This window comes from Tasmannia lanceolata, unplaced genomic scaffold (genome assembly GCF_043159265.1).
Source record: "Tasmannia lanceolata isolate RefF3 unplaced genomic scaffold, GAP_Taslan_0.1 ptg000015l, whole genome shotgun sequence".
Lineage (NCBI taxonomy): Eukaryota > Viridiplantae > Streptophyta > Magnoliopsida > Canellales > Winteraceae > Tasmannia > Tasmannia lanceolata.
The window spans coordinates 43,064,842-43,077,467 of record NW_027518692.1 but is presented as its reverse complement, the minus strand read 5'-3'; positions in this window follow the sequence as shown (position 1 = coordinate 43,077,467).

Below are 12,626 nucleotides of genomic sequence, written 5' to 3'. Positions count from 1 at the left end.
TCAACTGAGTACTTGGTCGCATCAACCGAGTACTGCCATGCCGAGCTATGCCAAAGCAGAGTTTCACATAGTTGAAGCTCTTTGGTCATATCGCCATAGACATAGGTCTTATCTGTGCTCGTTTTATTTTTGTTTTGTGTTTCCATCAAACCTCAGATGGTTTGGTTTGCACTTTGCAATCTTCCAACATGCATACAAATATGTTTGCTATCTGATCATGGTGGGCCCACCAAGTGACCGGTATGGATGGTTTTGACACTACACAGGAGGGGCCTAATCCATTATAGCACAAGATTGAGTGCTAATAATAGGAAGGTCCTGTGTGTCCCTCGGGGCCACCAAAAATTGAGTGACTCTTTGGTAGCCATTCAATCTTAACCATACATGCCACAGATGTGTTGAAGATCTGAACCATCTGAGTTCAGCCAGTCCCACAAATCATACGATCCTAACCATCCATCCATCAGAGGATTTTCTTTCGCACTGCCCATGGACTTAATACAAAGAAAAAGGACAAAAGAATTAACACACAGAAGAGCAACAGACAACAAGCTTTTCTATTATTTTTTCTAAAACACATTCACATATGAAGAAAGACTCATGCAACAAAAACCCACAAAGGATGCATCACAAAAGCCTTAAAAATTTATGTTTTTACGGGGAAAAGCTGTCAAATAAACGATCCAAGGGTGTTTCCGGAGAAGAAACAAGGCCGGGATTTTCCTGGGTAGTGGCCGGAATGGCCCTCGAAACAGAGGTTTCAGGTCTTCTCTCCGTCTCAACAATGAGGACCTGATTCTTCTTCTTCTTCATCTCTTTCCGTTTGATTACATAATCTTCTGGAATGAAAACATCCATTGCTGACAGAAGAAGAGAAAAGAGAAGAGGAGAGATATGAAGGAAATAAGACACGCTTGCATCATTGACTTAAATCGGCAAGGCTCCAAAAGTTCAGACCACTTTTCTGTTTTATCCTATTAATCAGATTACGAAATTGCCCTAACATTGTTCAAAATTTACAACAAAAAAAGCAATATATACCTGTTGCATGGGAGAAGCCACCTCGGATGAATTAAATGAATAAGACAAAATCTGCTGAAAAGTGAGCTTGTGTGGCTGCTCTCTCATGCAACGTAGCCAGACCCACATAATATGAAACCTCTTGCCGTTGGACTGGGCCCACACATAGCTTGTGATCCAGGACGTTCATTGGGGGACCCCATAGATGAATCTAAAAATCGCACCTACTTGCAATGGTACTCCTATGATAAGGGATCTCATAATATCACAAGTTTGATATGGATGGAGGGTGAAAAATGCGCCCACGTCCTCGTGATGTCATGGGCGGGACCCAGACTTATAGATGACATGAGATGAATGTTTTCCATTGTAGGATTTTCCAACATTTCCGATCTCTTTTGTTTGTTTTTTCTTACAAATGGCCGCATTCCCACTGTTTTCCTGAAAACAATGACATTTTCCTGGAAACACAAACATTACGGAGGTTTGGATGTGTTGGGTTGATTTGTTTTTCACTGTACGTCTTCCAACCATGGAGATCCAATTCATAGACCCCAATCTCAAGAGTTGGAATCGTCCAATGTGATGGATTTTCAAGCATGGCTTGAGAAATGGATGGTTTAGATAATAGTTTCAAAACTCCCCCATGTCATTGCCCACAAGTTGACTCCTTTTTACGCTAGCCTCATTCTCGCCGGAGTCCGTGTTTTGTCCCACAAAGTCAATCAAACTCCGTTGACTCGGTTAAGTTATGATCGCATAATCGAGCACTCAGTCATGACTGAGTCCTCGACTTCTTCTCTCTGAGTCGCCTGGGATTTGTTTTGGTTGCAGTTTTTTACCCACGTCCACATTTTGAAACACAATTAGTTGATAATAGGTCAGAGGTTTGGAAGTAACTATGGTACTATGCCCGGTAATTAGGATTGCAACTCTGGTCGGGTTTTCAAGAACCCTACCCTACGCTACTCAAGAAACAATCTTGAGTCGAGTCGGATCGTGTTTTTTTTTTCCCTTTTTGGAAACCATGATTCATAAGTCTGGCCCTACTCGAGATAGTTTCTCAGGCCAAGCCGGGTTTTTCCACATTGTCGTCTTAACTACACTTGTGGATGTCAGTTTTAGCTACATTTTAACAGCTACTTTATTTTTTTTCTAGAGTTGAAGACCCTGAAATGGAATATTGCATCTTTCACAAGTATAACCAGCCATCAGCCCCAACTACATTCAATTCACTAAGGGCCCGTTTGGATGCTGAGAAGATTTTGATTTTGATTTCTCACATTTGCAGCCCATTTTGCGTTGTGATTTGGATTTGGATCGAATCCTTGGATTTCCAAATCAGCGACTGACAGTGAGAAAAAATCAGATTTCCAAATATGATATGGAAATAAGTAATTGAAAATCCACAGATCTGGCAGTTTCCTCACCCTCTTTGCTCCTCAACCTCTCCCCTCCGGTAGGAAGTACCCCCTTCCCTCTTTGTCTCCCTTTTTATAGTTAGGTTTTACCGAAAAACAAAATATTGCTTCTATTATTGCCTCTTGCCTTCCCACCCATGCCACCCACGGTGGTGGAAAATAAGGCAACTTTCCGAAGAACAACAATTACTTACCAATTGTATCTATCTGCATTTTTCTTTTCTCCTTTGCATTTAAACAAATGACAAGGGATGTGCAATTACTTTGACAGGGACTACAACGACATTAAAGCGGATCACAGAACCATATAATACTACTGCAATGAACCTAGAAATTAATGTACAGAGACATTAGCGTGAAGAGAAATATCTGAAAATTGATAGGCTTTGATAGCATAAAATTATGTGATAACTACATGAAGAACTCATCTCCATGGTAGAAATATGCACAAAGCATCTTTTTGTTCCTAGTTCCTACTGATCAATAAATGAAGTCATTCAACCCTAGATGAAAACAACTAAAATAAAAACATTCAATGTAAACTGATAGCTTGAGCATGCGATATTCAGAGAGATAATTCAGAAGATTTGCACTACCGGACATTACCTTTTTGTTTGGAAAGAATAAGATAAAGGATCAAGACCAAAAAGTCAACAAATATAAGGGGGTAAAGATAGACCCACATACAAGGAATCACACACACACACACAAATAAATATTATATGGTACAAGATACCGTCTACAACGTAACCTAATATAAATTCCGAACCCAAATATGAGTACCACAGTATGAATAGGGCACAGTAACTATGCAATTTTCACATGACATAACTGCAAGTATTTTGTGGTTCAAGGACACTATCTAATCCCCACCTGTTGGGCTGGGTGGAACACCCGGATAAATCCTCTTCGGCTGACCTCACATAGGGGCCCTTCTCAATCTCATCGTTCTTAAACTCGAGTGAGATGGGAGGATGAGGGTTTAAATGTTGTTATCTTTTCGAAAAACAGTGTCTTTTCAATTCCTTTAAAAATATATTGAGGAATATTAGACATTCAAGTTTTCCCCTTCTCAATCTCTTCCCAATTCCTTCTCTCTTTTATAGAGGCAATCATAAGCCGTGCTTACAAGGTTCCTAAGCTTCATGAGTGCACACCCTTCAAGTGGAGTCATTGTATCTTGAAAGCATACATTGGATATCTCTTCTGCGCCATCGATTCATCTTATGTGGTAGCGATAATTGCCTTAAAGACATAAGATTTAGATCCGGGCCTTGACTCAACCGATAAGTCATTGTAGCTCACATTTACCTTTTGATTCTTACAATTGATTTAATTGCTCGTGTTCTATGACTTTAATATGTTGCTTGATTAGTATAGTCTGAAATCCTCATACACTTTATCTTACAAGGGGGTTGGGTTGGGCAGAAGAAGCATTAATCACCTGGTATCTGAGAATGATTTGAGCCTTATGAAGGAGAACTCCCACGTACATTTTTTATGAGGGGTTGGGGGTGTTGGGGTTTCAGGCAAAATCAAATCATCACACATCGGAAGAAACAGGTGGATGTGGATGGGTCGTAAGGGAATGGGCACCCTCCTTCTAACAGCTAGCTTTTAGAGGTGAGTTCAACGCGGTTAAATTTCCTACAAATGGTATCAGAGCTCAAGGCCTGGTAACCCCGGTTTGCCTCCGAGGGTGAAAATGTCCCTTGGGGAAGATCTCAAAAACCCTGGTGTAGTTATTTCGTGGTTCCCATGTTGCCGCCGCGTGGAGGGGCGAGATATCCACATTGCTTCCGCTTGGAGGGGGAGATTGTTGGGGTTTCACGCAAAAGCAAATCATCCCACATCGGAAAAAAAAATGCGTGGATGTGGATGGGTTATAAGGGAATGGCCGGGTACCCTCTCTCTAACGGCTATCTTTTAGGGGCGAGTTCTATCCGGTTAAATTCCCTACAGGGTTAGGAATATACATGGGTAGAATTAGAACATAAATTCCCATAGATGTCAATATAATAGTATCACTTGAGAAGAAGTAAGTGTGCTATAATATTACTCTTTAGGTCTATAATTAATTTCCTGTTTACTTGAGTAACTTAATTTCCTTCAATTGTGTTGAGATGTGACTTCGGGGAAAAAAGAGTAAGAGATTCCTTGGTGCATCTGATTCCTATTAGGTGTCATTTTCCTATGTCACATGCTTAAAGCACTTGGAAGAACCAAAGAAAAAAATGATGTGAAGACACATTTGAATATAACAACCTTTATTGAGCTTTGCATGTGAAGTCATTGCTGGGATTCGGTTCTCAGATGGATCCTACCTGAAGACTGTCACTCCATTCTTCCTTCTCTAAACGGATTCCATTTTTAACTGTAATTAGATATTGTTCTTGTCGTTCATTTTATTTTGGGAAAAGATATCCCCCGCGCGGTTTCTGTGACAATGGTTCACTGCTTGAGGACAAATTCACCCCCTTCAACGTTTTTCTTTGCCTTTAAAACTTAAAAGAATAATGTTAGAGTAATGCTAGGGAAACCGAGAGTAGGACCTAAAAGGGGAAGTGAGATTTCCCTTAAGTTTAGGGAAATCATAAAAAGGTAAACTTTTTTTTGAACACATGGCACATTTTCATTGCAGGTCCCCTGTTAGGTGGCTCTCTCGGTCTCCATATCATTTTCCATAACGTTAAGAGGGGATTTTATCTGTCGCGGCGCACGGGCGGGCAGGATGGTGCATTTCTCTTTATTTTTCCTAACAAATATGGGTTCAACCTAAACTTTGTCTCAACCAGACCCGACCCGACCCGAGTTGCCCCGGGTCGGGTTGGATCAGGTTGAACCTCATCGGGTTGGAACTCGGGCCTGGTGGTTGGCCTCAACCCGACCCAACCTGACCCGAGTTGCACCCTAGCTGAAACATGGACAGTTGTCCACTTGTCCTTGAGTGTTAAAGCCACATGTCCTGCCACCATCTGTTGCAAGACCACGGAAGACACGAAACATGATTGTTTTTTTTTCTAATTAATTTCAGTTTTCTTCTTCTTAGGGTTTCTTTTGTTCATCATCAAAAGTTGATTATGCTATCTTGTAGATAAACCTAACTTGATATTTAATTGGTAACATTGAACTGAAGCTAGTCTAACGACCGCCAACCTTATCGTTACTTGGATCATTACAACTTCCCATCAATTGGATGAGCTTAATTAATTAATTAAGGGGAATGTTATCAGCACTACTGTATTTTGATGATCACACTGCTCACTTTATTAGAAGTTCGGTCTGGCCCGCACCATAGGGTATCCAAATCGTCCATTGGACAGATTGGATCATCCTTAGGGGTGCAACTTGGTCGGGCTCAACCCGAACCCGACGGATTGAACCCGAATTTGGGTTGGGTTGGTTTTTTTTTAATCGGGTTGGGTTGGGTTGGGAAAAATCAACCCGAATCGGAAATCGGGTTGGGTCGGGTTGGGGTGCCGGGCAACCCGACCCGACCCGATTTCCAATTCCAATATGTATAAAATTTTTACTTCAATGTTTGTTTTGTCATTATATAACTCAAATCTAGAAAGAAATAAAAAACTTGGTGAAAGTTGTCCTAATTAACCCTCTTGTTGGGGAACATCTAATGACTAGGATGAGATGGAAATACAAAAATAAAATGGAGAAATCAAACAAATGGTGAAATCAGGTTGGGTCGGGTTGGGTCGGGTTGAGAAAATTACAAATCCGGTTGGATCGGGTTGGGTCAGTCGGGTTGGAAATCAAGTTGGGTTGGGTTGGAAAAATGGGTTCCTCGGGCTGGGTCAGGTTGGGCTCAACCTGACCTGACCCGAGTTGCACCCCTAATCATCCTATGGTGCGAGCCATACCTTACTTTTAATAAAGTGAGGAGTGTAATCATCAAAATACAGTAGTGCTGTAACATTTCCCTTAATAAATCTCTAAATATCATAAACATAATATATAAGTCTATGGGATTTGCTAGGCAATTTGGCAGAAAGCCATTTTGCATCTTTTTTTAAAGGAGAGAACAGCTACACAATGTCACTTTTCAGCAGATTTTGTCTAGTTCATTTCATTCATCTGATGTGGCTGTTCTCTTCTGCAAAAGTGAGCCGCGAAATTGCCCCGTAAATCCCTATATACATGATGTGTTTTCTTTAGTTTGGTTAACCAACAAAGCATGACATGTGCTTCTTTGATCTTACATCATTCTCTTTATTGAACTAGTGGGCCCCACAAAATTTCGAACTTACCCACCAAATTAAAAAAGAAAAGAAAACGAGTCTATTAAATGAGAAAGAAAGCTAATATGTTCACCCCCTATTCTTTATATGGAACTCCTTTTTCTTTATATCTTGCCTTCAAAATGTTTTTTTATGCGTAAGCCGGGGTTAGGTGGACCCCTACTAGAATATTAAATAAAGATGAAACAATATCAGGAGCAAGACCACTGCCCAATCGTTAGAGCAATGTCTAAGGAAGAGGGTAAAGTAACCAGGATCATGATACCTTTAAAGACAAACTCAAAACAGGCGAGGGAAAAGAAAATACACGAGCTGGAATTGTGCAATTGGCAATTGGTGGGGCTTGGCAGACACGTGATCCGTAGAGCCGGTCCTCATCCTCAGGTGAAGCCATATTTATTGTAATCCAGGAGGACTATGGCTAAACTTCCTTATTCTCTGGTTCTTACTCAACTCCTAAACCTTTGGGGATTCTGTTTTTCTTTGATGAAGGAGTTCTATTTTCTTTTGTTGGGGGTGCTCTTTTTCACTAGCTTCCTATTCCGCTCTTCAATGGGAAGAGAGAGGGAAGTTTTCCCTCTTTCTTTTCCTTTGGACTTTTTGCCAAGAGTCTCCTTTGGTACCACAGTTTGAAATACTTCATCAAGGCCTACTAGTGCTGAGAATCTGTTGTCTTGACGCTTTTTTTTTTGAAATAGGTAAGCTAGGGTTAGGCGGACCCCGACCAGATATATTAAAAAGATCAATAAAGATACTACAAGAAAACAGAAAAGCAAGCCCCTCGCACATAAGAAGAAGGGCAAACAAACTATCAAAAGGGAGCCAAAGGCCACCCAACAAAACGGCAAAGACAAAAACCTAACCGCTTCAGCAAAATGAAAACAACAGCTACAACACTGCCAGAATTCGAACAGCTACCACAAAAACAAACAGCACCAGAGCTAACAGCAGAACCAAAAACACCAGCACCAAAAGCAGACCCCAATTCTCAGCCTCCCGGAATGAGCCCACGAAATGGGGACCTTATTCCAGTAGAGGGGATCGGGGAGATAGATGGCGGCTTAAGGAGGGAAGCAGCTGACTTTCCCTTTTTATTCTTCTTGCTCTGAACTAAATTCCAAGGACCTTCAGACGATGGGGACGATAAAGAGAGAGAAAGGTCCGGAGGCTTGGTCTGCTTTGTAGATGTCTCGGGGATATCAGAGCCAATGACTGAGAATTTATTTCTAGATAAGGCACTATTGGTATAAGGGGTTTCAGGATGATCCAAGCTGATCCTATTATGAGCAATTGGAAAATCAGAACTTAGCTGAACAGCTTTATCACTATCCTTAGTGATTGGCCTCCATTCCTTTCTGTATTGAACAGAGAGAAGGGGAGGAGGCATTTGGTTCTTAGGGCATCCTTCAGAAGAATGACTAAAATCAAGACAGGTTTTGCAAGGTTTGGGCTTCCATTCATATTCTACAACCTGAGTTTCATCTCCAGTAGGGGTTTGGATGTGGACAACATCAGGAAGGGGGCTTTCGGCAGTTATTTCGACACAAACTCTAGCAAATTGTAATCTTGAGGCCTCAGCAGTGTGAGAATCCATGTATAAAGGTTTGCCAATGATGCTAGATAGCTTTCCAATACCTGTAGGAGTCCAGAATTTCAGGTGCAATGCAGGGAATTTAATCCAAATTGGGATAGTTGAAAGTTTCAGCTTCTCCAAAGAACAGCCCGGAAACCATTTCTGCAGGATGAGAGCACGACCCCCAAAGGTGGTGGGGTATTCCAGGACTTTAATGCAGTCCTCTTCCAGGTTGAACTTGAACAAGAAAAAGCTATTAGGGAGAGCAATTAGATCAAAGTCCCCTTTCAGCTGCCAGATTCTCAATAAGTGGTTTTTAATAGCAGTGAAGTAGGGCCTCCGACCAAGAAAATAACCCAGAAGACAGTTTTCCCATTTAGACTTTGCTTCAATAAAATCACCCTCCTTGAAAGCTGCCTTTATTATGCCATCTTCAGTAGTTACCGGGTTGAAAAAAGGGACAGAAGTATCAACTGCTTTGGTTCGACTCTTTCCAAACACTTCCTTCCATTTGCCCTCTGAAATTGAGGAGATGGAAGGAGCTGGTCTGGAAGAAAGGAAACAGGGAGCAGAATCCATGGATCCATTAGCTCGAGCAGGGAAAGATCCAGAAGGATTATGGGAGCTGCTGGGAGGACAGTTGGCCAGCATCTGACAGGAGCCAATAGGACTAGCAATGATAGAGGGGGATGGGAGACGAAAGGTACAAGGGGTAGGACCAGCTGGGAGAGGCCAGCAGTCGCTACACTTGAGATCAGGGGGAGAAGCTTTTTTCTCAAGAAGAGGACTAGAAAGGAGCGGTTCAGAAGGAGACCCCAATACCGAGGCATTTATCCTCATAGTCTTAGCAAATCCCATCTGAATCTCTACACCTTTTCCATCAGAATGGTTTTCATGTCCAGCAGTTTCACTCAGAGAGCAGGGGTTGCCAAGAGAGAACTCAGCTTCACAAGGTTGGACTTCCGAAGAGAAGGACGGATCCGATTCAGATAAGAGTAATGCTTCCTTCTGAGATTGCAACTTTGAGCTGAGAAGGGAGTATATATCTTCTTCACCCTCAATATGGATTTGAGGTTGGGCCTTTGATTTTCTTCTCCCATTCTTTCTCTTTTTTGATGATGAAGAAGCTTTCGAAATAGGAGAGCTGAGCTCCTTTTCTATAAGCTTGAGATATCGCATCTTCTCTGGAACTGATAACCGAATGCTATTAAAGCCTTCATCATCACGGAGAGCGCGGAGGTCCAGCAAAGTCTTATTCGGATTAGGAATCAGGTCGATCTTGTGCTTGACCAGATCAGAGAAAGAAAGAGGTTCGATCTCGGAATCGCTTGCAGCAGAATTTTTTATAGCATTAATGCCAGGAGACCAGAAGTTTAGACGCCCAAATGAGTGGGGAGGAATATCCTCATCAGACCCATCATGAGAAGAGTCAAGGCCCTCCATTTGACCTTAAGAAAAACAGAGGCGCAAATCTCTCTCACTCTCCAAAATGGACGATCTCCCTCCACCCGATGAGATCGAAATCCTGAGTCGACTCAGCGAATCCACCGATCTAGGTCGGTGCAGATGCGATTCAAAAACCCTCCGATCTGATCTCTCTCTCTCTCTCTGCAACGAAGAAAGAAGCCGGAAAAAAGTGGCCGGATCTGTACCACCGTCAGACGAGGCGAGCTACAGCCGATCTATACAATTTCCTTACTTTTCCGGCGATCGGAGACGGATCCACCGTTGACTCGACTGTCCGTTCCGATCTAACATCCGATCGTTCCTCGGGAAGCACACGTGCCTTCCCCCGCCCTCCTCCCTCTTCTCGCCCACCTCCTTCCCTTACCTGCTCACCTGGCAGATAGCCGATTCGTGTCTGCCTCCAGCCTCCTGATGGCTTCCCGGATTCCCTCGGTCTCCCCGGACAGATCCGGCCTCCTAGCGACCTCCCCGGCCAAATCCGGCCTCTCGACAGTTAGATCTGGCCTCCCGACGGCCCCTCGACTCTTCCGGCCAGATCCGGTCACTCAACGGCCAGATCTGTCCTCTCAACGGCCAGATCCGTCCTCTCGGCGGCCTCCCGTCGGGCAGTTTCTTACTAATCGCCGGAGAAGGGGAGAACCGGAGAAGGAGGAGGTGGAGTAGATCCCGCCGGAGAAGGAGGACGGCCTGAGAAGGAGGAGGAGGAGGAGATCCCGCCTTGATTGCTGTAGTCTTCTTTTCTCTGCTCTTCTATCCCCTCTTTCATTCCAAACTCTCCAAACCCATCTCAGAAACTTGTGAGAGATAGTTAGGAGAGGAGATCCCGCCTTGATTGCTGCAGTCTTCCGGCCAGATCCGGTCTCTCAACGGCCAGATCTGTCCTCTCAACGGCCAGATCCGTCCTCTCGGCGGCCTCCCGTCGGGCGAAGGGGAGAACCGGAGAAGGAGGAGGTTGCCTTCACTCCGAAGTTGACTGGGTTTTTGAGATTGAGACTTCTTAAAGGTGGTCACGCCAATAAGCTCTTAGTCCATACTGTCTGCCTAAAACGACGCTTAGACTGCTATCTCTTTAAATGTTCTACATGAGACTCAATATGGGATTCCATTTCTCCTCTGATAAATTTCCTTGACAATCTTTTCCTATTTCTTTATTTGTGACATGCAATTTTGGTCTCCATTGTGACTTGGTGGTCACCGGTTCAAATCATGGAAACAGCCTCTTTGTAAAGCAGGGGTAAGGCTGTGTACATATAGCCCTCCCAAGACCCCGCAATGGCGGGTACCTCGTGCACTGGGCCCCCTTTTTTTCTAATTTTGGTCTCCATTCTTGCTTTATTTCTTTGTGCTTTCCAGCAGGCTTAGTTTCACATCCTTCTGTGCGTTGATTGAAATCAAAGCATTCCTTGCCTGCTCTTAGTTTCCAATTCATACTCTACTGGAGGTATGAGTACATTTTCAAAATGTTTCCATCAAAAGCAGACTTCCGAACTAAACATCAGATCAAAAAACGAGTCTTAACAACCCCCTCTTATCTGTGACGAGAAGAGCCAGAATACCTCAAATTATCAAAATCAAATGCAAAAGCTTCATGGATTGAAAAGGACCGAAACATGGTCCTGGTAGAAGGCCCACACGCTATTTCGATAATGATGTGAATTATCGTTCTAGAAATATACACATGAAAAAGGGAAAAGCCAAGTAGATAAGGCCTTGCTTTTATCCAAAAATCTAAAATATATACTTACCATATTTCTTCCCATTGCCTTGGGGTGTCAATGGATCCAGACGGTCCGATGGACCATCCGAATCCGAACTTTAATGAACGGGATATAAGCATACCAAGAGGGTCCATGGGCATATTTCGGATTCCCAATCGTATGATCCGAAAACTTTCAGATCGGATCCAGGCATGCTGCGAAAGTCCTTACGGACAGTCACGATCCGAAATCATCTTACAGTAATACCCTCAAAATCATTACAACATCAAGGTTAAGTGGGGGTATTCTCGTCAAAATAGTCATATTCTTTTAGTAGTTACCGGTTTCCATCTTTATTGAATGAAATCTCCTTTTTGAAATAAATCTGCTATTCCTTCCCGTGTAAGTAACCCCTCCCCATTTGTGGAACAAACATCTCATCTTCCTATCTATAATCATAACCCATCTACTCCATATTCTGTCCATAGTCATTGCTCTCACCCTCGTCATCGCTAGTCATTGCTCTCACCCTCACCATCGCAGCAACCTTGCCTTCCCAGCATCCGAGCAGTAAGCACGGAAAGCTCCTGCTAAGTTTTTGGTTTCTATTATCTTCTTAGAATACTGGATAGTGGATACATATTTTTCCCTGTTTTTAGTCACTTCTTTGAAGTCGATTACTGCTTTTCATTATGGTCGAGTGACATTCTAACTCTTTTAAAAAAAAATTAATTGTGTACTAAGCTTAGTAAGTCATAATAGGACACTCCGACGGACGGTCCGATTTAAAATGGATCGTGATCGTGACGTGGAAAGTAGGATCCGAAGAACAATCCGATCCGACCGATAAGGAATTTGAATGGATCGTGACCGTGACATAGGTGGATCCGATCCGAAGTGGATCTGTTGACACAGGCATTGCCATTTAGCTTTATTTTATTTTTTATTTTTGATTAAGCATTTATTGGAAAATATTTTCTGCAAAAAAAGTCAGCTTTGTGTTTTTCAACTAGTGATTTTGATATGCCGTCAACTAATTTTATTTATGTGAGAATGGTTTTATTTATGTGAGAATGGTTCACTGCTTGAGGATAAATTCACCCAATTGAACGTTTTTTTTTGCCTTTAAAACTTAATGAATAGCGTTAGAGGAGGGGATTTTAATATTTTATCCGCCAGAGGGGAGGAGGGGTAC